This window comes from Corvus moneduloides, chromosome 6, assembly GCF_009650955.1.
Source record: "Corvus moneduloides isolate bCorMon1 chromosome 6, bCorMon1.pri, whole genome shotgun sequence".
NCBI lineage: Eukaryota > Metazoa > Chordata > Aves > Passeriformes > Corvidae > Corvus > Corvus moneduloides.
In genome coordinates, this window is record NC_045481.1 from 11,137,361 (window position 1) to 11,165,078 (window position 27,718).

At 40.7% G+C, this 27,718-nt stretch overlaps 1 long non-coding RNA gene across 1 annotated transcript in view; it reads right to left on the reverse strand.

The window, feature by feature from the left end:
* Positions 1-27,348, reverse strand: part of LOC116445146 — a 47,476-nt gene extending 20,128 nt beyond the window's left edge. Inside the window, exon 1 of the long non-coding RNA XR_004240667.1 lies at positions 24,456-27,348. This is a non-coding gene — a long non-coding RNA (uncharacterized LOC116445146). The remainder of the gene's footprint in view (positions 1-24,455) is intronic.
* Between the last annotated feature and the right edge of the window lie 370 nt (positions 27,349-27,718).

A 27,718-nucleotide genomic window follows, 5' to 3' on the forward strand; every position in this document is an offset into this window, starting at 1 on the left:
GTCCTTAAGACCCCTATGTTAAGGGCCTGTCCCAAACCTCACTGAGTCGATGGGAAATCTAACCTACCTAAACAGGCTTTAAATTGAGTCTTATTGCAGAATTTGCTAGTGGAATACAATGGGATTTTGTGTCCTGGCACGTTTCAAGCAGAAGTGCTTTTTTGCTTCTGGACAAAGAGAGTAAAGCTTTATTTGTATGGGAGGGGATAAGTTCCTGATGTGGGTCCAAGGACGTACTTGTATATAAGAAGCCATAAACAACTCCTTTGCAAGCTCTGAGAATTGTTTAAAAAAACACTTGGCAGTTTTTAATCTTACTACAAAAATGTGTGCAAATCTTATTTCAAGGTAAGTGGAAAAAAAACAAATACTGAGCTATTAAATTTAATCTCTATCCAGAACACTGTAATAAACAAAGAAGGAAGAAAATACCTAAGTACCAAAGAACCATGCAAACATACAAGGTCTTTTAAGTTCATGTTTGCCTGGACGCCAACCAATGCCTGGTTGCACACTATAAATTTGCAGGTGGTATTTCTGTTTGATTTCATTCAGACCTCCAAAGCTACCTCTTCTCCAGGTGGAGATGTGTGGAGGTGTTACTTTACTGAGCTATATGAGAGGGTCTTACACAAGTGCTTGGATGAGGTCTAGCTATAAAAAGCAGTGATTATTTTGCCTGGTATGTACTGTTTAAGGGACAAGACCTATAAAACAAGGTACTTTGCTGTTTTCCATGTTATGGAGCAACTGCTGGCATGTTACAATGTGTTATTATTGGAAGTCAAATTCTGATCTCATTTTAAATGTACAGATTTTATAGAGTATGAGAGGCTTGGATGTGTGTAAATGAGGTCAGAAGTTTACTTCATTTTTTTAGAAATTTAAAGTGAAATATAACCATAGAAAAACAGAGGTGAACGGGTCCTCAACAGAACCTCAATCATCGGTGTGTAACGAAGTAGGACCAATTATGCCCGAGTCAGTCCCGTCAGCTGTTCATTTAACTTGTACTAGAAGATAACACAGTAAAGGAAAATCAAGATGATATATTCCAATGCCCAGATTATATATTCCAATGATTCCCAGTTGGGCTTTTCTTAAGTCAAATCTGAATTTTTCCTACTAAAATCTTAACCCTATTCTTTTTTGTCCTATTTTGCAGTATCACACTCCTGATTTTTGTATTGCTAGGAATATTTTCTTGTGTTGTCTGTCTGGAGGTGTTCACAGACATGTTTTCCAACAGAACAATTGTAATTTAATTAAGGTGCTATGAGGCAACAAGAATAGAAACTATTACGTCTACTAACAACAGTCATATCTCCGCTTATCAGCGTAACAGCAAAACAATTTAATTAAATGCATTGGCTCAGTCAAGCGAGTTTGCATTCTGAATTTGCTATTCCTGTTAATGGAGCCAAATTTGTTTATTTTTAGGGATTCCAGAAATTCATGTAACCATTTTCCAAGAATGGCTGTTGTCAGCAGACTGATAGTAGTATTGAATCATTTTTGCTGGTTGTAACAAGGATTTCTATTCCTGAAGAGGTATCCATTGAAAGGCAGGAGTACGTGCAGTTACAGACTATGATGGGCATGTATGGTGTTGATGATGTGAAGAGGACAGAGGGGCCTTTAAAAGAAAACCAGCCAGACCACAGAGAGAAGGGGATTCAAGGTAGGGCACCATGGACTTGGCAAAGGAGATGAATATTTTGTCCCTGCAAAGGAAACTTTCTAAAAATGCCTCACTGTTGGCTCTGCTCCACTGACATTAGTGAAGCTGGAAGACATAGTAATAGCCTAAAAGATCAAAAGCATGAGTGGGAGTTCTCTGCTGTGCCATACTGGTGGAGCTGGGGACTAGCTCAAAACAGTGGGGAATCCTTAGCGAACATCCCTACTGTGGACAGGACCCCATGGAGCTTCAAGGAGTCAAATCTGCAGGAAATAAAAGGAGGGTGAGGGAATGCTAGAGATGCATTGCAGACCATTCCTAACAGGAGTAAAACTGAACATAACTCAAAATATGATATACGGAATATAATTGAAAAATATGTTTTTTGAATGAACAATAATCTTTAAATCATTTAGTGTGTGTTCTCTGAGCTGTAGAATGTTCTGATTGTCAAGGCAATTAGCTTTTAAAAATAGTTATTTTTTTAGATTTTAATTACATGCTGCATTTTGCCTTTGTTATTAGATGGGGTCAGTAAGGTTACTGAAGTAATTATTGCGCTCTGCTTGGCACTGGTTAAAGCATAACTGGAGTAACTGCATTCAATTCTGTATGAAAAAACATGGACAAATTGAAGAATTTAGAGTGGAAGAAAGATGGTAAGAAGTCTGGCATTCAGATCTAAGAGGAAAGGTTAAGATAACTTGGCACCTTTAGCCTAAAGGCAAAAGTAGAGTGTGGGGAACATAACAACGGGAGACATAAAGGAATGTTATAAAGAGGACAAGGATCAATTATTCTCATTAGTCAACAAAGATGGGACAAATAATAATTGGCTGAAGCAGAAGGGAAGTTTTAGGTTAAATATTAGACAAAACTGTAGAAGAACTGTTTGGCAGTTGGACAAGCTGCCAAGAGCTGTTGGACAATCACTGTTGTTGGAGTTATTTGAGGCCAGACACCCATCTGCAGGAACAGTTATAGAATAATTAGATCAATCCTGCCACAGACAGAAGGGTAGGCAAGGGGTCCTTCTGGCCTCAGTGACCAAGATTTTGTTATGGATCTACTTTTTCAGGATTCATGCCCACCCTCTGTTTTGTAAACTATGGTGTCTGCTACAGCCTCCACTAAAACCAGGAAGGAGAGCAACAATTTAAAGCTGCTCTTCACAGGGTCAGAAAACATGTGAGACATAAAATTATCCCCTGATCTGTGGCCATGCATTTCTTTTTATGGCTTCTTAGAATGAGACTTCCTCTCCTCTGGGTGTCTCTCCTTTGTCCCTTTGAAAATATGGGCTCTGGGAGCATAAAGTAGCAACCAAAACAGAGTAAAATGTCTTTGGACTTATTCATTGCTATTCACTTCTTTATGGCAGCTTTTAGAAGTTGAATTGTAAGTAATGTCTGCGTTTTATTGACAATATGCTCCTCATCTTCCCTACTACTTATATGGAAGAAACCAGTCATGCCAAGTGAAGACTCTGCCTTCATGGTGTCAGCAGATCCCTTCCCATGGATCTGTTGAGATGCTGAAAACAAAGCAAACCAGGAGTAACTCTACAAAAATTTGCTGTGCTATACAATATTTGCCAGCTCTATTGGATCCAAAGATTGGCCTGGACAGGTTCTTCTTCCAACCGCATAGTGAATGTCAAGGCATGGCTCCAAATACTGCTCATTGTGTTTGCAAGCAGAGCAGATCGTTTTTAGAGGTCCATCACACTGTTTTCAGCACATCCAAGATTGGAATCTGGCTGCATGATGGACAAAAAATGAGATGGCTTACGTGTGCTCTGAAAGGCACTGCAGAGATGATACAAAGGGCAGTGAGCTAATTTGTATTGCTAAGAGTGGTCTTAAAATGGTAATTACATATGCAATTATAAACCATGAGCCCAGCTTGTTTATTTTTTCCCTCTAGTGCTAATGAAAAACAAAGTAGTCTTAGTGTTTTGTGAGATCCTGATGCAATGCAAGCAATCATTTGACTGGCTAACTGGGAGGCAGAGGCACAGTAGGACACTGGTTGTGTAGGAAAGGAAAGGAAAGGAATTTAGGAAAGGAAAGGAAAAAAAAAGTAACGAGTAAAGAGAGCCAGTGACAAAGATTTTAAATCCCCAGAATAACGGCAAAGTTGTACTTATTTGCTAAGCCTCATAACACTGAGCAACCCCTAGTGTCTGGAATGCCTTGGCTGGCTGTGCTCTGTCCACTTCTAGCTGGTAATGTTATCTCAGGGATACAGGGATATGTCCGCAGTGGAGATTACCTCTCTGCTGAGTCAGGAGACCAGAAAACAGTCACAGAGCAGGAGATGCTACTGCAATGTGATGCACCACCCAATGTGCAAAGTGAACAAGCCCATGACCGGAACCATGGAATGCCTTCTCTAAGCTCCATTGTTCTTTTTTTATTCCACAGTCCTATTTCCTGTGGCACAAAGCAAAAGGTGCTGAGGTGCTTTGATGGGGGTGGGTAGGAGGGCTACCCTGTGACTTGGGAACATTGGGAAATCTAAGCAGGCAAAAGTCCCCCGGGGGAACTGGCAATGGGTCTGTGTGATGGCTGGTTACTTCCAGCCAAGAGGCAGGAAGGGCTGATGGTCTTGCAGTTTGCTCCCTTGTACGCCCAGGGGCTCAATGTGGAACCATGGCAGTCTCATCTCCAGACTTCACTCTTCCTCACTCTGAGGATTCTCAGATCATCTTCCGCAAAGTGTATAAAGGGACAGGGAAGATGTTTCATGCAGGCCTGGTTTTCTGCCTTAGTAGTTTTGAAAGAGGCGATTTCATAGCTTTAGGTCGGTATTTCTTTTCTAAAAGCAGACTGTACACTTAATGAAAAAATAATATTTAACATTCATTTAAAATAAGCAGACAATGGCCTTTGAATTTAGTTATCCTTGGAAAATATTGTTGATCTATATACATGTCTAACAGGCCATGCATCTAACAGGGGAGGAATGAACGTTTTTCTTCTGTAACATCTATTAATGAGTCTACGTGCAAAACTTCATCCAATGATTTTTGGAACTATAAACCCTTCTTTTCTTGGCTTAGCTCTTCAGGCTTTGCTAACCCACTTTTTGTTGATGCTGTGTCATCCTGGACTAATTCACATGTGAGTGTGAGGGGGAAGTGTACCTTCACCACCCCCTCAGTGCTGAACTGAAGCAGCCTGGAGGGCCAAGGGGCCAGGCATTTCTACCTACAAAAGCAGCTGATGTCTTAGTGTGGAAGGCAACACAGTCCTAACACCACCGGGACTTAATAACTCAGCTGCTTGGTGTGGCCATCCCTTTTGTGTTTGTGGGTCTCCTTGCCCGCTAGAACCACTTTGTAACCTCGGGCACCCTCGAGACCCAACCCCCTCACGTTTAATTCACTGGGGAACTTGTGACATAACAGTATTAAGCCTCTGCCTGCTCTGGCTTTTTCTGTGAAGGGAGTATTTTAAACAAGATTTCTGCTACAAAGTTGAAAGACTAGAGGAAGAAAATCTGACATGACTTAAGGGTAGCACAAACGAGTCATAGGAAACTCACTCTAGAGATATCTCCAGAGACTAGTCAAGACAAAAGTTACAGCACAAGCATTTGGAAGGGGGCCACTGCAAACAATTTGTCCTCATTCCAGTTGAGCAACTGTAAGCAGGGACATTTTCAACACAGGCCATTTAGGGACAGAAGGAAAGATTGGATGGCACTAAAAGAAACTACACAAATACGTGGTGATAGGATGACTCGGCCACCCGCCACACATACTCTGCAGCTTCGTTTTTCTTTCTCCTATCATCCCGACATCTGAAAAGGTTCCACCCCAACACAGCAGCACGGCACAGCAGAGACCAGCATAAATTAACTCCAGGTGACAAAACCACCTTCCTCATCTGGCCTTCGTTTGCAAGGAAGGAGGACAGAGGTCATATGTGTGTCAGGAGCTGAGGACAATGGGGTGAAAAAGGAGCTGAGGACAATGGGGTAAAAAAGGATTTTGCTTGTCTAAGTGAGCAATATAACAAACATAGGGCGAAAAATGCTTTTCTCTGTATTTTTCTCCCTGAGTTTTTGGGTTTAAAGGACTGCAGTCATCCTGTTTTTTGAGGAAATACTTGAATACCGTTATTCCAATTCCTTTAATCCTTCTCTTCCCCCTCATTTACAAGCTGTTCCTGCTCTACTATTTTCCTCAGCATGCCAAGGCACCATACCTTTCTGTGGAAAGTTTCTGCCACCCTCTCTGATTTTGTATTCATGCTGCATAAATAAGAACAAGACCTCCCTCCAGCACCTTGGCATGAGGTGGAGAGTTAGGTGGGAGGATGGTGCGTGATAGAAACATTATGTAAGCAAGGTTTGAATGTCTGTAGCCCTAGATCTAAACAGCCGTTATCCACAGACATTTTAAAACTGCTTCTTTTTTCTTTTTCTTCCCTTCTGAGCATCACATCACAATACAGTTTCATTCAGTGAAGAGCTGGCATTCAGGAGCTGGATGGCTTAGCTGGCCCAGATGGGGTGCCTTTCATCTGTAGGTCATTTCTTTGAATTCTGCCCACATTTTTGGCTACTAGGAGTTCTTCTCTTCTGATGGCAGTGCAGCAGCATATGCAAAATTGCAAGGAAGTCTCTGATCCTAGACACCATGTCTAGATCATAAAAGCTACCATAACAATGAGTCTAAATGGCACCCCTCTTGGCAGCTGAGGCAGAAGCCAAGCAATAAAAGGGCCATGGAGAATGGGCTACTGTCTAGCATCTATAAGCTAAGAGTGAGGAACACTAGCGAGGGAGTGTGAGAAAGTATGCACAGCCCATGAAGGCTCTTTTGGGTGAAGAAAGGATTTCAGTCTCCTAGGCTGAAAGGCCAACACCTTTCAATAGCAGATGAATCATTTACAAATGTGAGAACAAAACCATTGTTAGTCCTCGTGCCTTTAACAATGCTGCTTCCTGTTGGCATCTTTTGCTTACTAATAACACAGTCCCACGATTTGTATCTTCACAGTGCTGCACGAGCACTAACTAATTAATCCTTTTTCACCCCTTTGAGGCAAGTGATTTTTTACTTTTAATGGTCTGTAGTGGAGACATCTAGTTTAAAAAAGATTGCAGATATGTTTATAAAGGCTACATTATGCTGACTACACAGTGTATGCTAACATTACGATTTATGCTTTTGGTACAGCTATTCCAGTTCAGGTAGGCTACACCCAGTTATATGTTTTGCTGAACTGAGGTCTTAATTAAAATAAATGAGTACTAAATCTTGGGAAAAAACCCAAAACAGGTCAGAGTAGGCCAGGGTTACAGTGTAATGATACGAAACAAACAAACAGCCCCTCCTTTCTGCCCCCCAAACAAATCAACTCCCCTTCACTGGAATAATCTCTGGCTGTCTGACCTTATTTATTCAGATGCTGACATGAATCATCATCTGAGCAAGTACTCCCTCCTACACCTGCAGTACTTGGGGTTATAGTTCTCCTTGGTTTTCTGCAGCAATAAGAGCTCAGTGTTACTTGGAGCTGTCTCCATCTGGCAGGCCATGAAGTCCACAAAAGCACAGAGGTCTTTCTGTAAAAAATGGAGACAGCCCAGATTGCTTTCCATTTACACAACATCTCAAGAGGACTCTGGACTTCTCTCTTTTGCAGTTACAGTCAAGTGTGCAGTCTTTTTCTCTCCTATCTACTTTTTCTGTGATGACCTCTTCTTGGGGTAAAGAACTGCGTGGGTGAGTTTGGGGGGAGGGGTTGTTCTTCTCTGGAAAGCCAAATTGCAGGATGCAGCACATCTTGAGCTTGGCAGCCTTTCACGCTTCCCCAAGAGGCAGCTGAAGGGCCCAAGTAGGGGTAAGACGTTATCAGCTCACTTCTACCCTGCCAGAGCATATCTTTACACACAGAAAGTGACACACAGCGTGCACCACAGTTGACCTTCGTGGGCCAAAGGAGATCCTTTGCTGGCAGCTCGGGGAATATCTTGTGTCATCTGAACACTGTTACAAGGCTGAGTACTTAATGAACGAGTAGCTCTGCAGCGTTAGCCATAAAGTGTGCACAAAAGTGAAGGCAGTAGTTAAACATTATGTTATCTGCCAGTCATTCATTGTTTGGAGAGAATATCCCAAGAGCAAGGCTGAGCATTGGTGTCATAAAGATCTATATGTTGCTGTTGAAATGATGTCATTTGTCACCATCTGGGATTATACCACTAGCAGTATATGAGTGTATTCAGCTCCATGTTTCAGCCATATGGAAAAAGTGTAATATAGGGAGAAATTCAATCCTTTAATGGAATACAGAGCACCCTCCAGAATGTTTTCCTTAGTTTTATTTCTTTGCAACGCAGGCTTAATAACCACTGATGTAGCATTTAAATTGGAAGAGATGCGACATCTAGATAAACTAGGAGATCTGCTGATACCAGCTGCCTTCTGATAGGAAAATCCCCTGCTGTTTCAGTGGAAAAACCCACCAGGCTTACTAGAGCCAGAGGAAGGGTATGGCACAGCTGTGGCATGCATTAACCTCTTTTCACTTTTGTCTCTGTAGACAACCCGAAGGGCTCCCTTATCACAACAGAAATACTCTCAAGTAATTATCACTATGGAAATCGTCACCCCTTTTGTGCACTGAACAGGAAAAATTCTAAAAGTATAAAAAAATTGTGATTTGTGATAAAATCCTGTTGGTGCACAAGAAAGTCTCCTTCCCTATCACCTAACCCTCTTTATAGACTACATTTGTCTTAGAGTATTCATGTTGATATGACCTCACTGCTTGTAGAAGAGTAGGTTGGCCTTTGCAAATCCATCTGCAGTTGTAAACCATCAAAATGGTCATAATTATGAACTCAAAAGCAAAAATGTTTTATTCTGTAGTCTTTTCTGGTGGTGCCAGGCCAGCTTCCCCATAGCTGAATAGAGTATATGGAACTGGATGCTATGGTGTTAAGGATTTGGAGTAATGGTGAAGCTGGAAGGAGTTCCTGTGAGAAATTAGCTCCATTGATTGGGAAGCAATGATGTCTGGACCAAACCCTGCTTCTGGCTGAGTGTTGTCAGGAGTGTCTGAAGGAATTTGGTGTAATTCTGAGCTTGACATCTCCAAAAAGGCTGTTACTGAGATGTACCTGGCATGGCTTCATAGTCTAAAGCCAGGAAAACGGAAATAATCCCTGAAAGAGACGGTGGGGTTTTCTGAGGCCAGGAGCAAATAATACATGTTGCTGTCTGGGAAAGGTACAAATAGCTGCAGCTCAGTGCAAAAAAACTACATTATGGCTATATCTGGCTTAAGTGCTACATAGCTCTGTGGGCTGTTAACAGATGTTGCCAGAGCAACATGTTATGACAAGCTGTGTTGTATTTCTGAACCCAGTAATGTTACTGGCACCACCTCCTCCATCTGCCAGTGAATGGGAGTTACCTTTGGTTGAGATAAGTTCACAGCCCATCCCAAACAAATAGCCTTGAAGCTCCATATGTGGGTCTAATGAGGCTCTGAGCTAAGTTCAGTGTGTGTGACAAGTAGTCCTCTGATAGGCAAATTTTCCTTATTGCTGTACAGGTCCATAGAGCTTGTCAGGATAATTTAAGGGCTACATTTTTAGAGGTAGACCAGGGGAGCATTTGGCAGTGGGGAGGAAGTACAGATTGGCAGAAAATGGGCAAAGGGAATGGAAGGAGGCAGATGAGCTCTGCAATAAAGTAGTCATGTGGCGGTCCCATGCCTACATCTATATTCTCAATCAAACAAAGAAGGGATCTGTACCTAGCTAGGTAGATAATTTGCAATGCAATTGAATTTGGTTGGGTAGACCCCTTTGTGTCTCATTTGTTGCAGAAAATTTTTTTAGAAAACTCACAGTTTTTTTTTTAAATCAATCCATTTATAGTTGTGTTAGCCAGGTTATTTTCTCACCTTATGAAAACCCTGCAAATAAGCTCTTTGGGAGAGTGTATGAATCGTGCAGTACACGATATCTCAGCAATTCACCCTAGTAGAGGATGAGCTTTTCACACAGTGAAACAGATAAATCAATAGCAATGATGTAGGGAGGTAGTAAAGTCTGTGGGAAAAAAATACTTAGCATTCTGTAAGTCAGAATTCTATATTGTATTGCTTAGTTTCTTTTCTTTCCTACTGATACAAAAGAGGGAACCAATGCAGAAGATTACCTCAAAGAAGATTCACTCCTTATTGACCCTTCCTAGTTAGTAGCCAGAAGTGAGGAAAAATGAACAAAGGCTCCTTCCAAGGGACAGCAGTGGTAATGGGTGCAGCTCATGACAGCCATCACTGACCCATCTTTTTTTGGTTTGTGTGAGTCAAAGCGAAGAGTAATTGTGATGTAGTTCTTCAGTTTTTGGTTTCTTGACAGAAAAATAACACTGAAAAGTTAAAAAAAGTGATAAAATATGCAAATCCTCTAACACTTTCATTGTCTGATTGATTCTTTTCTCCCAAGCACAGTCTGCTCAGTAGCAAGATGGTGACTTGTCGTTTGTTAAAAGCAGCAGTTTGCTGGACCTGGAGACAGAAATGCTTTGAATGAGAGGAAACAGACATTTCAATAATTTTGTAAAAACTGGGCATTTAGTCTCTCTGCAGATTGGATATGCTAAAAATAACTGTGTCACATGGTCTGTGATCAGGAGCCATGCTGGTCATGGCTGGCCAAAGCCAACAAGGAATGGTGTGGGCCACCACTACCAAGAGAAAAGGCTGATGCAGACCACAACTGGCTTATTCCAAAAAGCAAATAGCCTTGAGGATCTGATCTACAAACGTGCTGAAGTAAATGGGACTTGTGGTTGATCAACACTTCCATGGGTCAGGCTGCTCTGTCCTCATTATCCATGCTGCTGCTAAATCCTATGAAGCCTGCCACTCCTTTTCACGCAGATAAGCTATCATGTGGGAGTATCCCAACTCCCTTCACCCTGCCAAGTCCTGCAGTCCTTCACCAAATGAAAGCCCCTAAAATACAACACTGGTATTCATTTTTGGTAGCCTAACATCTGCAGATGCCTGATTTTACTAATCCTGCCTGTGACTAGCTCAGGCAGGCTGGCTGATGCATTTGCAGAAAGATGGAGCTCACATGTGCAAGATCAGGAAAACAGCCAAACCCTCAACAGACCTATGAAGTAAAAAAAACAGGTTTCTGGGATTAGGACATATCATGTCTGCCATCTAGTAACTAGTCAGGGCTTGTTCCATGTGGAAAATGAAGAGTAAATTATCCAGTACCACATCAAAGGGGAATATAAATTTACTGGGGCTTTTGACAAATGAGAAAAAGACATTCAATGGCATTTTAAATGAGGTTCTTGGGAAAAAATATAATTAATAATTAAAATAAAAATATGTGAATTCCTAAACTTGTTTTGTTTGGCTGTAAAAACGTTGTATATGCTAAACTAATAGGAATACAAATGATGAAATGTTACTGCTATAATGGAGTTGAAAACTCTGGGTCCCACTCTCAAGTACAATGAAGTTGTTAGCATGAGGTCCTGTTGGCATGCGATGTGATCTGGTAAAAGTTTGACCAGTGAAGTGGAAGCCAGGACATCATAAATTGTGTGCCATTTTGTTCTTTGATTGATTGAGTAAGGAACAAATTGGCACAAAGAACCACTTTCAGTCTCAATTTACCCATTTGTAAATGAAGATGTATATCACAGTGATGTTATCAGACAGACTTAATTATTGTTATCTAATTAAAACTTCTCAGGTGTAAGGTATTACAGGAAAATGCAAAGTTATTGTTCCTAATCTAAAGTACATACAAGATGTTCAGAATTCATAATCTTCTGCATTTGTATTTCTGGGTAACTTTAGCTGTGAACAATGTTTTCCTTTATACACACACACATGTTCTGTTGAAAAATAACATTCTCTTTGCTTTCTAACAAAGTTTTCTGTAGTGTGGCTTGGCATCCAAAAATAAGGCTACAGTTCTGCTGAACATTGATTTAGTTTAAGTCTTCAATTTACTTAATTTTTCTGAGCCATGTAAGATGCTGACTTGCAGATAGTTATAAAATAGCTAAAATACTGCTTAAAGATGTAATGCTGGTGGACAGTTTATTCATTATGTAAAAGACCCCTTAACTTTATAAGCCAGAGTTTCTCATGATGAGTGCTGATTTTCTGCACAGGAACTATTAATCTTAATTTTAGTTTTTTGTACATAAAAGAGGATGCTAACAGCTATAGAGTACAAGTGTTTGCTGTGCATAAGGGGAAGAATGAGTTAAGGGTCTCCTGATGAACATGCTACTGGTTTGGAAATACAGTGGCTGTTTTGCTAGGACGTGATACTGGGTTTGTGTAAAAAGATCTAAGGGGCTGTTTGGTGATACTCTCGGTGTCTCTCTGACTTCAGAATGTAGAAACACTTGTTGAATAGGGAAGGGCATAGCTCTGTCAGCCTCAGAGTCCTGCTCAAGGGTTGGTTTTTGGTTCTTGGTGTTAGAACAGTGCTCCCTGACTTACTGTCAGATGGGCTCTTGTACGGTCACCTGTAGCCTTACTGTGTGTCCTGCTGCGACTCACAGCAGGATGTTACAAGGGCTGTGATCTCCTCTGGGCAATCTGGGGACTTGTGGTCGCACCCTGCAATTGGGGGCAGGGTCTTGGTGAGCAATAAGGGGGACATGGCAGGGCAGTGCACAGAGCACATCGCTGTGTTGTAGTGGGGAACGTGACATGGCTAAGGAGGAGTGGAGCTGAATGCTGGACCGAGAAATTTGCATTTTCACCACGGGTTGAATAACATATCTGAGTTTAACTGCATTAAAAGTGAATACCTTGCACTGAATGTGGAAAATTAGGAGCCAATGTCAGAAGCAGCCAATGCCTCTCTGCTGGTGGAAGCTGTGTTTATCAGGGAGATAGGACAAGTGTCAAAAAGAGAGCCTATCTCCAGGGTATTCACTGCAATCTGTGTGTCAGCTCTTTGGCCAGCCAAACTGGCTCAGAGCAGCCCTGTGCCTTGGCCTGGCTTTCACTGAGACAAGTTGGTGTCACGGTAAAATCCAAGTACCTGATCTCCCCTGTGGCTTCCTTTGGGGTGGCCCCAGTGAGTCACTTTTTCTCTGGTCTCAAACCCTTTTTTTCCCTGAGCAAAGGTACCACAGACTGTGACAGAAGGGCTGCTGCAGTCCCTATTGGGGCTCAGCCCTCCACAAGCACAGCAGGCTGGGGTGGTCCTTGACTCAGATGGATGGTGCTGGGGGCAGGTGACACCTTCCCTTTCACTGCTTGGAGAGACCGTTTTCAGGTCTAACTCTCCACTCACTAACTTTAGTCTTATGTAATTCAATTACTTTAGTGAGGTTGCCTCCTGATTTATGTCAGTGGGAGAGAACAGAGTATCAGCCCTTGAGCCTTTTGCTGAACGAAGTATTTTACACTATTTCTGGACATCATCATGTGCTGGTTGTGCAACAGATAAGAATAATGCTTGGTAAGTCATTAGTACTTCAGTTTAATTTGTGCTAAAATAATCAGCTACATCCCATTTAGTTTCTAAAGCCTCCTCATTATTGCTGCAAACATCAGACCCATGACCTGCTTTTCACTCTGTGAGAGAAGGGTAAGTGAATTTAATGTGATCTCTGCATTACAAAAAGTCTGCTGCTGCTCCCTTGAAATCAAGTGGTGCCCTATCATTGACTTCAGTGAAGGTAGGATCAGGTCCAAATTTCAAACACTTAATTTTCCAGCAGAAGAGAGTCAGGCTTAAATTGCTGCACTTCTTGGCAAATAATGAATGGGACCTCATTATCTCTATTGGGACGTGACTTTACAGACGATTACATGCTGAAAGTATGCCACTGATAGACTGGCTCTGTCCTGAACTGTGAAATTTGCACAGAGAATCAGAGACTGCTAACTTTCAAGACACTTCATTCATTCTCATATCATGAATGGTTTTGTCAATGAATGGGACTACTGACCTTGATGATCTAGTATTGGCATTTCCTGCTAGGTACAAGCATAGTGATGCTATGACTACTGAGCAGTATTCCCACATTCTTTTAAGACGAAAAGTCATCCAAAGCAGCATTTACCAGAATTTCTCTCCTTGTAAGGTATTATTGTGGCCTTTTTAATTTCTAAAGAGTTTGATATCTCTTAACAGTATACAGATTAAGAATCAAAGGAGTTTCTCCACAAGTTTTATATAGAAAATCTTGGTCTGAGTTTCTGAACATACATTTGTTAAAATGTTGTAAATCAAGAAGTGACAAAATGAATTTGATTAACTTTATCCTTATTGCATATTAGAGGTGAAATGCAAATAGGACGGGAATAGAAAGATTTTGATCATGTTTGATCTATTTGCTCCTGCCACATATTCCCTGACCTCTACTTTTTAGAAGCATTATGGGGCTAAAATCAGTAGTTCATGTCTGCTTCTTGAGAGTGTCTGTAATGGGTGCTGTGTAGAAAGTGTGTTGAGAGTGCGTAAGAGACTTAATGATTTATGAATTTATTCCCACAAAACATTTCTGAGTCAGATAAATACTGTTATTGCTGTTCTGCACATGGGTAAATTGAGGGGTGGAAAGCTTAAGTAGCACGCACAAGATCACCCAGCAAGTCTAGAGAAAATAGGCTGGAACCAGAACGTTTCTTTTCTATTTTCATGTTCTGTAAGTGTTAGATCATCTTTCTTCCATGATTAGCTGCTATTCTGGCACGAACTCAGGACCATTATGATAGAGCTATTTTTCATACAATGGGATGAGACTGCCATGGCTTTAATTACAAGCATGTGTTCACTCCTTTATGGCATTGTGATTGTTATGTAAGGTGATGTGTAAAATTAATGAATTTTAAATTAGGAGTTTACATTACAAACCCTTTGGGGCAGGGAAAATTTGCTTCCTCCCTGTTCATAAAGCACTTATTAACTTGGAGTCCTAGTTAAGGACTGGACCTTGGAACTGGTACACCAGTGCAAGAATAAAAATAATTATCAGATTGTTTTTATTCAAGAAGAAAATGTTTTACGTAAATAAGGAGGAAATCTCACCTTCAGAAATTTGCAGAAAAGTTCTTACTTCTGACTGAACATACTTTTCACAGAATTCACAACTGGGATGGGACAGATACTCGTAAACTTGAGTTTAGCAGTAGAAGCATCCTAAACACGTCCCACAACATATGTTTCTAAATTTTGTAAATTTAACCCAACCCTTTTGGAGAACAATGTGATGATTTCAGAAATGAATAAATGATGATACATTTATAGCTTCTTTTCAAAGAAAAGAAAGGTAGCCAATCCTTATGACTAATAGCTATTATTTAAAGTACAATCTGAGACGCTTGTAAAATTTCAGCCAGGGTCTTGGCATGAATTTGTGCCCAAGAAAAGGATATCTATATTGGGAATCAGCTGCTCTTACGCAATCTTTTTGATGATTTGGAACCACTTAAAAACAAGGAGTTGATGATATAATACATTCTTTGGATTTGGAGATGTTCCTCCTATTCCTGCTTTGAATTAAGAGAATATATTGGTGGTTTTGTTAAATGTCTCTTAAGTCAAAATTATATGTCTTTCTTTATCATGCATTTCAAGCCAGATCCAGCTCTTACTGTAAAAAGACACATGCAGGTGTGGAGAGCTTTCAGCTGCCCTAACACTGCAGTGGATTTGAAGCTATGGTCTGTAGACCAACAAAGGTCTGGGGAGAGTCTGCTGGAGGTTTGTAGAAGACCTGGCTCATCAGATAGGATTGACTTCTTTTTTGTTTGTTTGTTTGCGATTTGTTTTTTTTTTTCTTCCCAACAGTTTAATGGTGCTAAAAGTAGCTAAAAATGCATTAAATATTTCCTAGCTAGCACTTTCAAATGTTAACAGTTTTGCTTGCCTCAGGGCTGTTATTCAGCGACCAAAACCAGAAGGTTTCTGTGTGATCAGAAAGCAGGGGTGAGTCTCAATGACAAAACTTAGGAAGATGCTGCCTGTAGTCTGAAACTCTTAAGGAATCTCTAGCCTATTTCCTGCTTAAAACCTGTTGGTAAATGCAAGCATCTGACTTCACTAAGAATCTGAGGTGTATTTATATCATTGTGAGAATGCAGATAGGGCTCTAGTGAATTGTAATGATATTTTCTGATATGATACTCTCAGTACAAGATATTTGGAGGACTTGCTGCTGTTCATATGCTCTAGAGTAGCTAATGATCACCAAATAATAAAATAAAGATATGATATATTATTTCATCACCTAATAGAACATACAATCTATATATTTAATCTGAAAAGTTTATAAAGGATACAAGATTACAAGTGGCAGTCATTGAAGTAGAATATATACTGTGCATTTGATTAATGGTTATAAAAACATGATGAGTCAAAAGCCTAGGCTACATTTTTCTCCTTTGCAATTCCACTCAATGTGTGCCTGAGGTGGCACAGAAATAAGCCTCAGTAAAATTTAGCCACCCATAGGCGTGGCATTTCTAGATCTGGTGTTCAGCTCTTGAAGGCGCTATTTTCCCACTAAATCTAGAAGGCAGAAGACTGTTTCACTTGTATTTTTCTGCAACCAGAGAGCTGGACATAGCAGGGAAAAGCATGGTTTATCAAAATAGTTTTTGCTATGCAATATGTTTATAAATCAGAGATTTCACAATGCTACTTATACAGAGTTTTTGATGGCAATTGTCTCTCTATTACAACTGAGACTACTGAAAGGATTTGTCACTGAAATTCTTGAGGGGAGAATAATCCTTGGCCATTTTTGGACTGATGCAATACAAAATTAAAAAAGAAAATAAAATGTAGCTGAATCCTGTGCAAAGAAATAGGCACAATGAGGGGAATCCACTCTGGGTGACTTGTCTAAAAGAAGAAATTGATTTCAACAGCCACAGTATATCAATCGTGAATTGCTGAAACAATTAATTAAAGCCATTACTTGGGAATCAATAGAAAAGAAACTGTATCCATTTGCTCAATCCAGTAATTTAAATTTCTCAGGGTGCCATGAATAAACTGTGAAATGTATCTTTAAAATAAAGTTTTTAATTAGAACTGGCAGTTCTGAACCTGCTGTTGGCAGGAGCCAACCTACTGAAAAAGAGCCCGATGCAATAGACTGTAAAGTGTGTTTGCTTGATGCTTTAGCATTTAACAATTAGAAAAGAAATAAAAAAAAGAACTATCAACCTTTAATATTTTAAGTTCTGTTTCAGCATCAAATTAGAAGATTTTTTTTTCTATATAGTTAAAGCAGTTTGGAATTTTCAACTGTCATTTTTTTACAATAGGTAAAAATGTGCCAAATAGGTGCCAAATACAGATGGTTTCCTGAAGGATGAAACCTGTTTTACAGGAACACACGCGAAAAAGAAAAAGTAAAAATGAGTAAAAGGAAAAAACCACTTGCTATAGCAGATTCAGCAGTTTAAGTGCCACCCCACAGTCCACAGCTGGACTGCTGGTGCAGGTAATCCTTCATTGTTTGTGACCTGATTCAAGCACTCAGTCATGAATGAATTACACTTTGCTTAAATTGCATTGTCTCTATCAGGACTTAAAAATGTGCTTAAAGTTCAATGTCTGAATTTTAAATAGGGTTTATGCATGACACCTGCTTGGCAGAAGTTACTCAGTTATTTTCAAATGTGCTTCTCTGCTTGTTCCCCAGAATAGGTGGTGCTAACGTTTTTAAAAATCCCATCCTAGACTGAGTAAAATAGGAGAATTTGATGTTTTGGTGAACATTCATGGTGAGGAAATAAAAGCTTATGATAAGGGGCAAAAGGGTAGGTGAATAAAAGGGCACAGTGTCCCATGCCACCTGTCTGCTCATTCTTTTGAAAAGTCCGTCTGTGCTTCCCTTTCACCTTTGGTTTAGGGGCCTTGGTGGCTTCTGTATTCCTCTTCTTTCATGTTGCTCTGACTGTGATGCCTTTTAGAAAAATCCATTTTTTCTGTAGTTCAAGTCCAGTAACCCTTGTTGCTGACCTCACCAGCCATGTGCTCAATGTGAGCATGACTCACAGTAGCGGTGAGGAATCCTTATTCTCTCTAATTTGGCTTTCCCAAGGAAGAAAGGGGGAGTGGAGGTGGGGGGGAGTGGGTGGTGGTGGTGAGGGGATGGGGGAGATTCTGGTATTTCCCAACTCACTTGCTGGAAGTGTTGTGTCAGTTACAATAATTTGGTCTAGCACATAAATCCTTAGGCTGACTTGCGATTCCCAGCACACCCCTTGTAGTCTAATTGAGGAATTGCTTTTCTGTCAGTCACATACTGTGGTGGAAATGCAAGAATGTGAGAAACAATAGGAGCGGGCTCGTACTGAGTCAAAACAGATAAAGCCAAATTGCTTGTTGGACTGAAAGATGGGAGCAAGTAAGTTGGTTAGAAACCCCTTGCTGCTGCTGGTGCCTGTGCAGAAGGTACTTGCCCAGTGTGGGAGCACGGGGGATGGACAGGCAAACCAGCAAGAATGCCATGAACCTTTTTTTTATGAAAGAGGAAGGATAAGGGCATCAAAATAACAAAGTATGCTAGAGCCTGCAAGGCAAGGAGAGCACTCTCCAGATTGATCTGGAGGTAAAAGTTAGCTGGGGTAAAATAAGCCCATGAACAGGTTGGGTGTGAAGTGAGTGGTGCCTGGACTGTGCAGGAGAGAGGGATCTGTGCTGGGATCCAGGATCCGGCTGGGCTGCTCCCAGGCTGCCAATGCTCTGGATCAGTTCAAGATGGCTGCCCAAGGGAGCACGTGGCGGGCTTCTTTTCCCTCTGGAGGCTTTTGTTTGTTATTCCTTTTCTGGTGATTTCCTCTAATCTGAAGAACAAGATGTCCTTAATGAAAACAGATGTTTTGCTCCCTCGCATATGGAAAAAAAAATTCCCCTTAAATAGAAAAAGCCCAAAGAATGCTGAAACCAGTGATGGGTTTCCATAAAGCTCTTCATCAGTGCCCTGACCTGGCTGCTCATTTGCACCTGACACGTTGTGGAAGCTGTTGATGCAAAGGTCCGTGGTGAGACCTGGGTGTAGGAGTGAGTGAGCTGTGTGCCTCTGTAAAGTGTAAACACCACACTGAGCTGGCTCACAGCTTTCCTCATCCATGGTCTCCCACTGTGAGATCCTGGTCAATGGCAGCTTTTGTCATTGGCTTCAGTGTAACTCGGAATTGGTCCCAGTATTTAATTTAAAGCACAGCACACAAAACACCAAAATCATAACATCCCTGCTACATTTATAGAGCTGCATAAACCAACGATTAACAAATGGATGAGATAGTGAACTTTGCTTTACCATCTGTCTTTAATTACATAAAATAACTTGAAGCAATTAACAAGAAAGAAACACTGTGACACAAATAAATAAATCCTATTGATAGAAACAGATGAGGGAATATTTGAATATATGGATGAAAGTCACCAAAGCTGCATAATCTGAACTCAATAATATGACAAGTAGTATCTAAAAGATTCACACTGACATTGCCAATTATTTTTGAAAAAGAATAGTTACCTGTGGAGATGCAGAGAAACAAAAGGAAAGCTTTGTGTGTGTGAGTACAAAAGACAATGTGTGGTCTATCCAACAGTCTAAGATTTGTCTTTCATAGATAAGAGAAACAAAAAAATATACAAAGCATGAGGTTTCATAACTATGGACCTACAATGAGTCACGTAAGTCTGCGTGCTTATAAGTGTTTAGGCACCAGTTGGGATTAGGCTTTTTAACACTTTCCAGGGTTTAAGTTCTGCATCCATTTTTTCAGCATTCAAATACACTTGTTTGTCTCCTCTGTTTAAGCATTTAATAAAAACGAGTGCTGTACGATAGATATTGAGTGACTGCTGAGTGGATTAAGAACTAACTGATAGGTGTCAAAAAGCAGCTGTCAGCTCTGAAGAAAAACTCTGGAAAGAGAGTTTGCAGAAATGGGTGTTACGCTTGGCAGGCCACGGAACTGTCCTTAATGGTTGAGAGACAAATACATCCCTAGTTAAACAATGCTTAGTAAATTAGGGAGGAAATTAAAATTGGTGGAATGATAAACAAATTCTGAAGGTGGAGCAGCACATATTCAGTAAGCAGGACCTCTGCAGAAAAAATGAATTTTAAATCATGCACAAACGGTTTCTGTATTGATGCAATGGAAATCATATCCCAAGGGTGGTGCTTGAAAAGTCCATGGTATCATTGTGGGAAAGCAACTGGACACAGGATTCAATCTGATGGTGTGGAAAAGGGATAATGTCTTCTTTGAACAAGTTAGCAGGGATATATGAGTTGACTTACATGGCTGGGGTGTGTTGCAGCACAGTGGGTGCTAGAAGTCTGAAAAAGGGTGGGAGAAAAAGCATACGAACCACTTGCAGATTGGAAAGTATGTTTTGTTTCCCTTACCAAAACGAGATGACTGGATTACAGTGTATAATTACCTTCACAACAAGAAAAGAAGTGTCTTACATCAGATGAATATATTACAAGAATCAGTGGGTGGAAATGTAAGCCAAGTAAATTTAAGCAAGTGTTAAGGCTTGGATTTGTAGCAGTAAGTGTGATGAACTGCTGAAACAAACTGCCCAAGAAAGCAATTGTGTACATATCAAAATTGAATCCCTTTCTGGAAAACACATGTCAGCCAAGCAGAAATTTTTGGGCTCTGTATATAGGGAATGGGGTAATGCCTGTGACTGAGAAGGTTATACAGGATAGTTAATGGTCATTTCTGACCTCAAAGGTAATAAATCAAGGACAATGTCTTTAATATTTTAGGCCAAGTTCTGTTTATTTCTTACAGCTAAGTCATGCAACTAATCCCAAGGAAACTGAGGCAAACAGCATCAGGAACAGCAACTAGTATGGTCTAATAAAAAGTAAAACTTATTGTATGTGCCTTTCATGCTAGTATGCAGTATATAAATTCTGTATATTACAGATTCGGGAACCAAGGCTGTAGGCTATGGTCAGGATGCTCCAAGTTGGCACTCAGCAAGCAAGGCAGTATGATAAGTGAGTGAACAGTATGGTAAGTGAGTGAACAGAGAGATACACAACATATAGGAATGTGGATGAGTGCATATATGGAGCACTGAATATGTCATTTGATACTGCTTCAGGTATTCATGTTGAGAGAAAGAACTTCAATTGTTTTGGCGGGGAACACTGCTGTGTAGACTAAAATGGGAGAAAGAATGTAAACAAAGAGCAACGATCAATTGTTGTAGCTTGTGGAAATGTCTTGTGGGTCATGTCAGGGTCTTTTGACAGACATTGTTCTATTTAATATCTCCATGGTAATCTCAAAGTAGAGGTAAACAGCAAAACAGTGAAATGTGTTGATGATACTAAACCAGGAAAGAATGCAAACAGAGGACAGCAGATAAATTATATCAAAGGAATGGGAGATATTAGAAAGCTGAGCACAAAATCACCCAAATAATTCAGGAAAAAAAAAAAAAAAGGGAAAACAAACCCAGGACTTATTGGAATATACATATACTGGCCATCAGTATTTCTGATAGAGTTTCAAGGTATAGTGGAGAGAAGCCCAGAGAGATGAAGACCAGAGGGGGAGAGAGATGAATTTGCAGTTATAAAAGCTGTGCATGTACAGATATGTACTATGAAGAAAGGAGGTAAGAGTGCCTGTGTAAAAGATCTGTGCTATTACATTCAAATCTGTTCAATATTGCCACCACTGACTGACTAGAAGGAGTTGGAAGAAATCCCACAACGATTCAACGGCTGGAAAAAACACTTGGGGGAAAGACTCAGGCTCAAACCAAACATCTCATTAAGCATAAACTTAACTTAAACTGTATGAGCTGTGCTGCAGATTTACAGCTCCCTTTACAGCCCTGCTAGATGGCTTTAACAAAGGAACTACGTATCAGATTAAATGGTGAACATGTTAAAGCACTTCATTAGCCTGGAGCAGGAGGGGTTTGGTTAGATCTGTGAGGAAACATGACCAAAGTCTGTGAGCCCTTGGCCACCAAGAGGTGCATATTGGCTTCATCAAAATCAGCAGGCAGTCATTTATTACCATAAGGCTGGGCTTCTGCGTTCTTAGGCATGGAACAAAGGTCTGCAAAGTCTTAAACCAGACAACATTATATAACAGAGGGAGGATGGCAGTGAAATCATGCCTTTTGGATGTACTTTTTCTTAAGGTGAAAATTGGAAGGCTGTCAGATGGTCTTTCAAGTGGAGATCATATTGCTGGGGGTTTTAGGATAGGTTTGAATAGAGCACCAGAGAATGTATGTCTTTACATTGGAAGGCTGGGAGTTCTTCCCTATCCCAAGAATTCCTATAGTTGCCACAGAACCTTCACAATTCAAGGTGGGAGGAACAGCTCCCTTCTGAGCTCTGAAATCGTCTCTGTGACTGTTCATAAAACAGTTCCTGTGAGTTCCTGAATTCCTGGTGCTGGTTTTCAAACCAAAGAAAATTAATCTTTAAAGAACAGGGCTGTGGAATGCTGAACTAGGATCACAGATACGGTGGGAATATCTCTTCTGTGTAACCGTTTATTGTGCTTATAACTGAGAATTATCTGAAGTAGAGAGCAGTTTGTTCTCTAAGAATGGTATTTTGGGGGAGTTAGCACTCAGTTGTTTAGGGAAGTTGAGATGAATACCCATCTCTTTAGACTCTTAATCATTGGCACAGACTGAGAAGGGGTTTTTTGGAATTTTTACTCAGAAATAGTAGGAAAAAACTCTCTTCTGGAAAAATTAACACTTCAGGGTTTTTCTTAAATAATTATTCTAGGCTTATAATACTGTAAGTATCACATGATTTTGTAGATAGTATTAGCAAATCACTGCATATTTAATTTCATCATTCAGAAATAAATTAATGAAGAAAGTGTTGACTTCGGTAGGGATTTAGTCTTGGAAAATTAGCAGGCACTTTTCTGGGCTTTACTAGTCAATACCCACAAGAATTTAATAAAACCCTTTCATAGATTATGAAATAAATAACAGGGAAAGACCAAATGAGTGATGATTAGGGCAGAGTTTCCCTTTACAAATCTTGACTGAACAGATTTTTCAAAGTTGGGTTTCTCATCATAGGATTGAAGTCAGGATATAGGGTTAAATTATTCACGTGAGTATCTACAGATCTTTCTTCTTTTTCTTCTTTCTCATTAACCTCTACAGTACAGATTTATGTTGTACTGCTTTATTAATTCCCTAGTGCTTTTCCTCTCCCAACAGGATGTCTCTATAAGATCTTTACTTGCCAAACTTGCAACCTACTGCTCTTTTCATGCATTTATTTACTTCTAACATTCAGCACTCAGTCTCCTTTGGATATTGAGTTGCTACAGCAGTTGTTAAATATTTTATGTGTAGTACAATACAAAAGCTACCAAAAGAGGGCAACATATGAGCCAACAATAAGAAATGCAGCCTGACAAGTTTACAGTTGTGTATTTGTGACATCCTCCCCCCTTTCTTTTTGATAGAGAAAGAAATTTTAGCAGAGCTGGTCAGTAAACAGAATTTCCATCCTATGGGAAATTCCAGCACTTGGGGAAAAAGAGAAGGTGGTGAAGTTTTCAGGGACTGAAAATTCCAAGAAAATATATTTGGCATGGTGGAAGTGTTCCATAAGTGTCAAATCATTCTCACACCAGAAAGCCCAAAAGTTATAATGATATTAAAATATTCAATTTAGTAGGAGAAATGTTAAATATATGAATGCTATATAAAGTTCAATACAAGATTAAACAAAACAAGGAACTACTTATATGTTTTCACTTTATGGAAAACAAGAATTTAAATATAATTTACTGTAAATAATATTTTAATTTGTCTCCATTAAAAATGTTGTCAAAATAAGTATGCTCTCAAAAAAGAAAGCTGATTAAGATGAAGTTGTATTTCCTTGAAGAATGTTTCCTCTGAACATGGTTTAATTATATTTTCTCTCCATGAAATGCCTAAGAGAATTTCCAAATACTCTTAATAACCCTCCAAGAGACTAAGGTAAATTGGCTGCATCCCAGAACTGTCCCCAGTGCTCTGTTTGTGAAGTGAGACAACACCAAGTGCCCAAACACCAGGCGTGTGAGCTCTGGAACTCCTATACCCTGGAAAACACTGGATGTGCACTCATTGGCAAACAGTTTATTATAAACAAAGGGTTTTTTAAACCATTCAATAGCACTCCAAGGAATTAGACAGTCTTGAACACATGCCAGCATGGCAATGGGTACAATAAGCAAATATAATCTACCTCACTTAGGGTAAATATTTGGCTACAAATGTATTGAGAGCTCTTTAATTCTTTGTACATTTCTATGATGAGAACCAGAGGAAAGGCAGTGGCAATGCAAGGACTGGAGGGTGAATTTTTTCTTCTCTTATCAGCTGCCCAGATAGGCTAGCTGCCAGTCAAATTAAAAACCTCACTGGAGGAAACGAATGAAGACCTGTAGGTGTAGAAATCTGCTGTTTATACAGCTGCCTCAGGTTCTGCTAATGATCAACGAAAATCAGCCATATCTTCATGGAGCTGTACGAAATTCTGTGGCAGTGTCCAGGAGGTTGATTACAGAATTCAGGGCATCCTCAGGTTTATTTTTTTTCCCCTTTATTTTTTTAATCTCCCTTTCAAAGCAAACTTCTGCTTTCCGCCTTCTTCTATTATGGCTTAGAATGCTGGAAAGTATCTGGGAAGGAGAGGGGCAGATCTATGATCTACTTGGATGGCAATTAAATATTTAGAAAGTTTGGAAGTACTCACCCATTCTGAAGACAGGATGTTCTGCTTGCAGGAGCAACACCTTATCTTCTCTCATTTATCCGTGTCCTGCTTTTGCGTCTGTATTTCTACGGATTCCAAAAGAAAAGATTTATTCTTCCTAGTCAGAAACAAGCCGAGGTTTCTGTCTGGAGGGTTTCTGTACTGTCTGATCTATCTCATGAACAACCACTTCACATCGTTCACCTGATGAAGGGCTGCAGAATCACAGGGTATCAAATGAGATGTACAGTATAGGAATGACAGCAGTGCACACTGTCTGTGTGGCTGGATCTAGTGTATTGACTCTAATCACAAGGTTTTCAGACAGCCCCTGTATTCTGGATATGCAGGAAGATATTTATACTCTTCTGCTTTTCCTTCATTTCTTGTACTGCTCATCTATTTTTGATTAATGCCTTGATACTCTCTCCCAGGCAATGATGCTACTTTTGGGACACAAACATGGAACAGTTGGAATGTAACACAGATATTTTAATGGCACTGAGAGGTGTGGTAAATCATCTGGTTGTGTTTATTTGTAGGGAGAAAAGGTAACTTGCATCCCTAAATAGCCTTGCCTCATGGGTATGAGCCTACATGTCTGACTGCCATCCTATATCGACACTATACCCAGCAGCCCAGGGACTGGTGTTTATTCAGAAAAGAATTGGCCCATGCACACAGACACACTGATTCTCACAAATGGTTCTGTGTATGCCTTGGCTTCTCGACTTCTGCCAAACTCAAGCCTAAATTCTAGGAAGTAACAATAACATTAACAGGAATCACGTCAGTCTTGAAAGTGATTGCTTCAGCTCTGTGAACATGAAATGGACTTATTTTTCTTCCTTAGAAGTGATTTTTAAACATGCCTTGGCTTCTCCGAGCCAGCGGAGTTTCACCCTGCCAGCCAGGTTACGAAGACGAATCTGTTACCCCCTTTTGCAGATGTGGTATGTCAGCCTAGTTACATCACATTTTGATGCAGATGGATCTCTGAAGGAAGCTCCAGTATCCAACCATGTGCTTTCTGCCCCTTGCTATTGATTCTTGTGGTTAGTCTGTTTCTGATTTTATTTTTCTGTGTAGTTTAAGGGCAAGTCTGTGGTTTGCCCCATGTGCCCAAATGAGGGAGCAAGGGTGCAGAAGACTGCCTGAAAATAAATAAATCAGAAACAGATAGACTAATTGCAAGGATAAATGCCAAGGGATGGAGAACACACAGCATCCTCATGATCAGATACGCCTGGACTGTTGGAGGAGGGATGGATGTTTCACCACGTGATGTAACTGCACCACACTGGAGAAGAGATTCAGAGAGTCCTCTTCCTTTCCTGGCTGAGCAAAACCCTCTCATGTGGTTTGCCCACATGGCATGTCCCAGCATGGGGAGGAACAGCTTCCCTGAGGTAGGGGTGGGGAGAAGTAAGGCTGGGAAATCAGAGGCTGCTTTTGCCTCCCCAATACCTGCCCAAACAGCCAGTGGGGCTAAGCTGACAGGAGGAAGGATGTAATCTACTCCTGGTTGTTTCATGCTGAGGGCACACTACTTCCTTCCATGGAACAAGAGGAGAGTCATGGATGTCATCATGACTCATGGTCTCCTGGGGCAGCATGGCTCTGTGCCATGCCTATAATCAGATGACCCAGAGGGTGAATTAGGAAGGCTTTTGATGTCATTCTCTGAGTGCTGCACCGCGGGAGACAAAGACTTCTTAATGAAACATCAGGCTATATCTTAAACATAACCATGAAACTAACTTTGACTTGCCAGCAGCTGGTACAGACAGTGGCCTCCCTACACCGCTCTGGCACTTAGCATAAGAAATGTCATTATGTGGGTGGATTAGGCAGAACCTGTCAAAGTTGTGTGCGTGTTCTTTGGCTGTGTTTCCCTCCCCAGGCTAATAATGCTGAAGAGTTGGGGAGTGGGTTGACACATTTTCTGGCATGTGTCGTATAACCCAGTGAAGTGGAGGACATGCCAGTCACAAGACTTTTGTGCTTTAGTAAGGCGCAGGCAGCAGGGACATGCTGCAGTGGTTAGCAGTCTTAATCCTCTCTGGGTTCACACTCTTAGTGCCTCCATTGTGGTTACAGCTTCCCCAGGGTTCTCTGACAGACCCGCAGGTATGTTTGGGGGAAAACGTAAGGAGATGTATCCAGGCAGATACTGTTTAAGCTCATGTTACCTACAGAACCTGAAGCTCTTTACAAGTTGACTGACATGATCTCCATAAGAACGACTGAATTTAGCACAGGTGGAAATATTCAGTGCCTGTCTTGCAGTGTGCAGAAATCCTCTGAACCAGTTCAGCAGAGGATACAAAGAATAACTGTAAGAAAAGATTTTTAGGATAGAAGATTCTAAAGCAAGATAACCAGAGACCGATGAAATTTAGGACACAATCACTGTTTCTGGTTCCCAAAACAAGAGTGAGGGGCGTTGATATAAATATTGGGGTGAGAGAATTCCCACGGTCCAGCACAGTCTCAAGGTAAATCATCCTCAGGAGAACAGGGAAGAACAGTGCATTCAGTCTCACAGAGAAGCCTGGTTTTGCACAGCTGCCTGCTTAACACCTGTGCTGAGGAGGTGAAGTTTAGTCCCTGGGCTGAGGCAATATGCCAGGTTGGTTTTTCACAAATCACCATCAGAAAAACAGAAGATGGAGTGAGCATGTATGCCCTGTATGAAAGAAATGCCATCTTCTGTCTCTGCCCGTGTGCTGCAAGCTATGTTTGGCTGTTGGAAAAATATGTATCAGCTTAGGTGTCGACTGCGTGCCCCAAAAACACAGGCTGTAGGTCTGATGTGACTTGTAGCAGGCACAACACCCAGTTCACTGCTGAGTTGTTGTACTATTTTCCTTGTACCTCATAATATAAAAAAATATAAAAATAATTAAAAAAAATAGTAGAGCCAGTAGCTTCTGCAAGTAACTACAGCTGAACAACAGCTGCTACTCTGATGTAGCATCTGTAGTATCTTAGGTCAAGAACTGCCATGCCCAGGTGCCATGTTCTAATTCCATCTAAAAGTGAAGAGCAGTAGCTGCATAAGTGGTAAAAATGTAACTTGGCAGGCACAGAGGCAACCTGTGTAGGGGAGCTGCACAATAACCTTCTCCCTTCACTTGCTGGTGTTGAGTCACAGTGGGGGATTTTATTAAGTGGGGAACAGAAGGTGCCCCATGGCTGTACCTCCTGCAAACACATCATTGCTGTGACGCAGGTGCAGCTCTGTGTCACACACAGCTTGT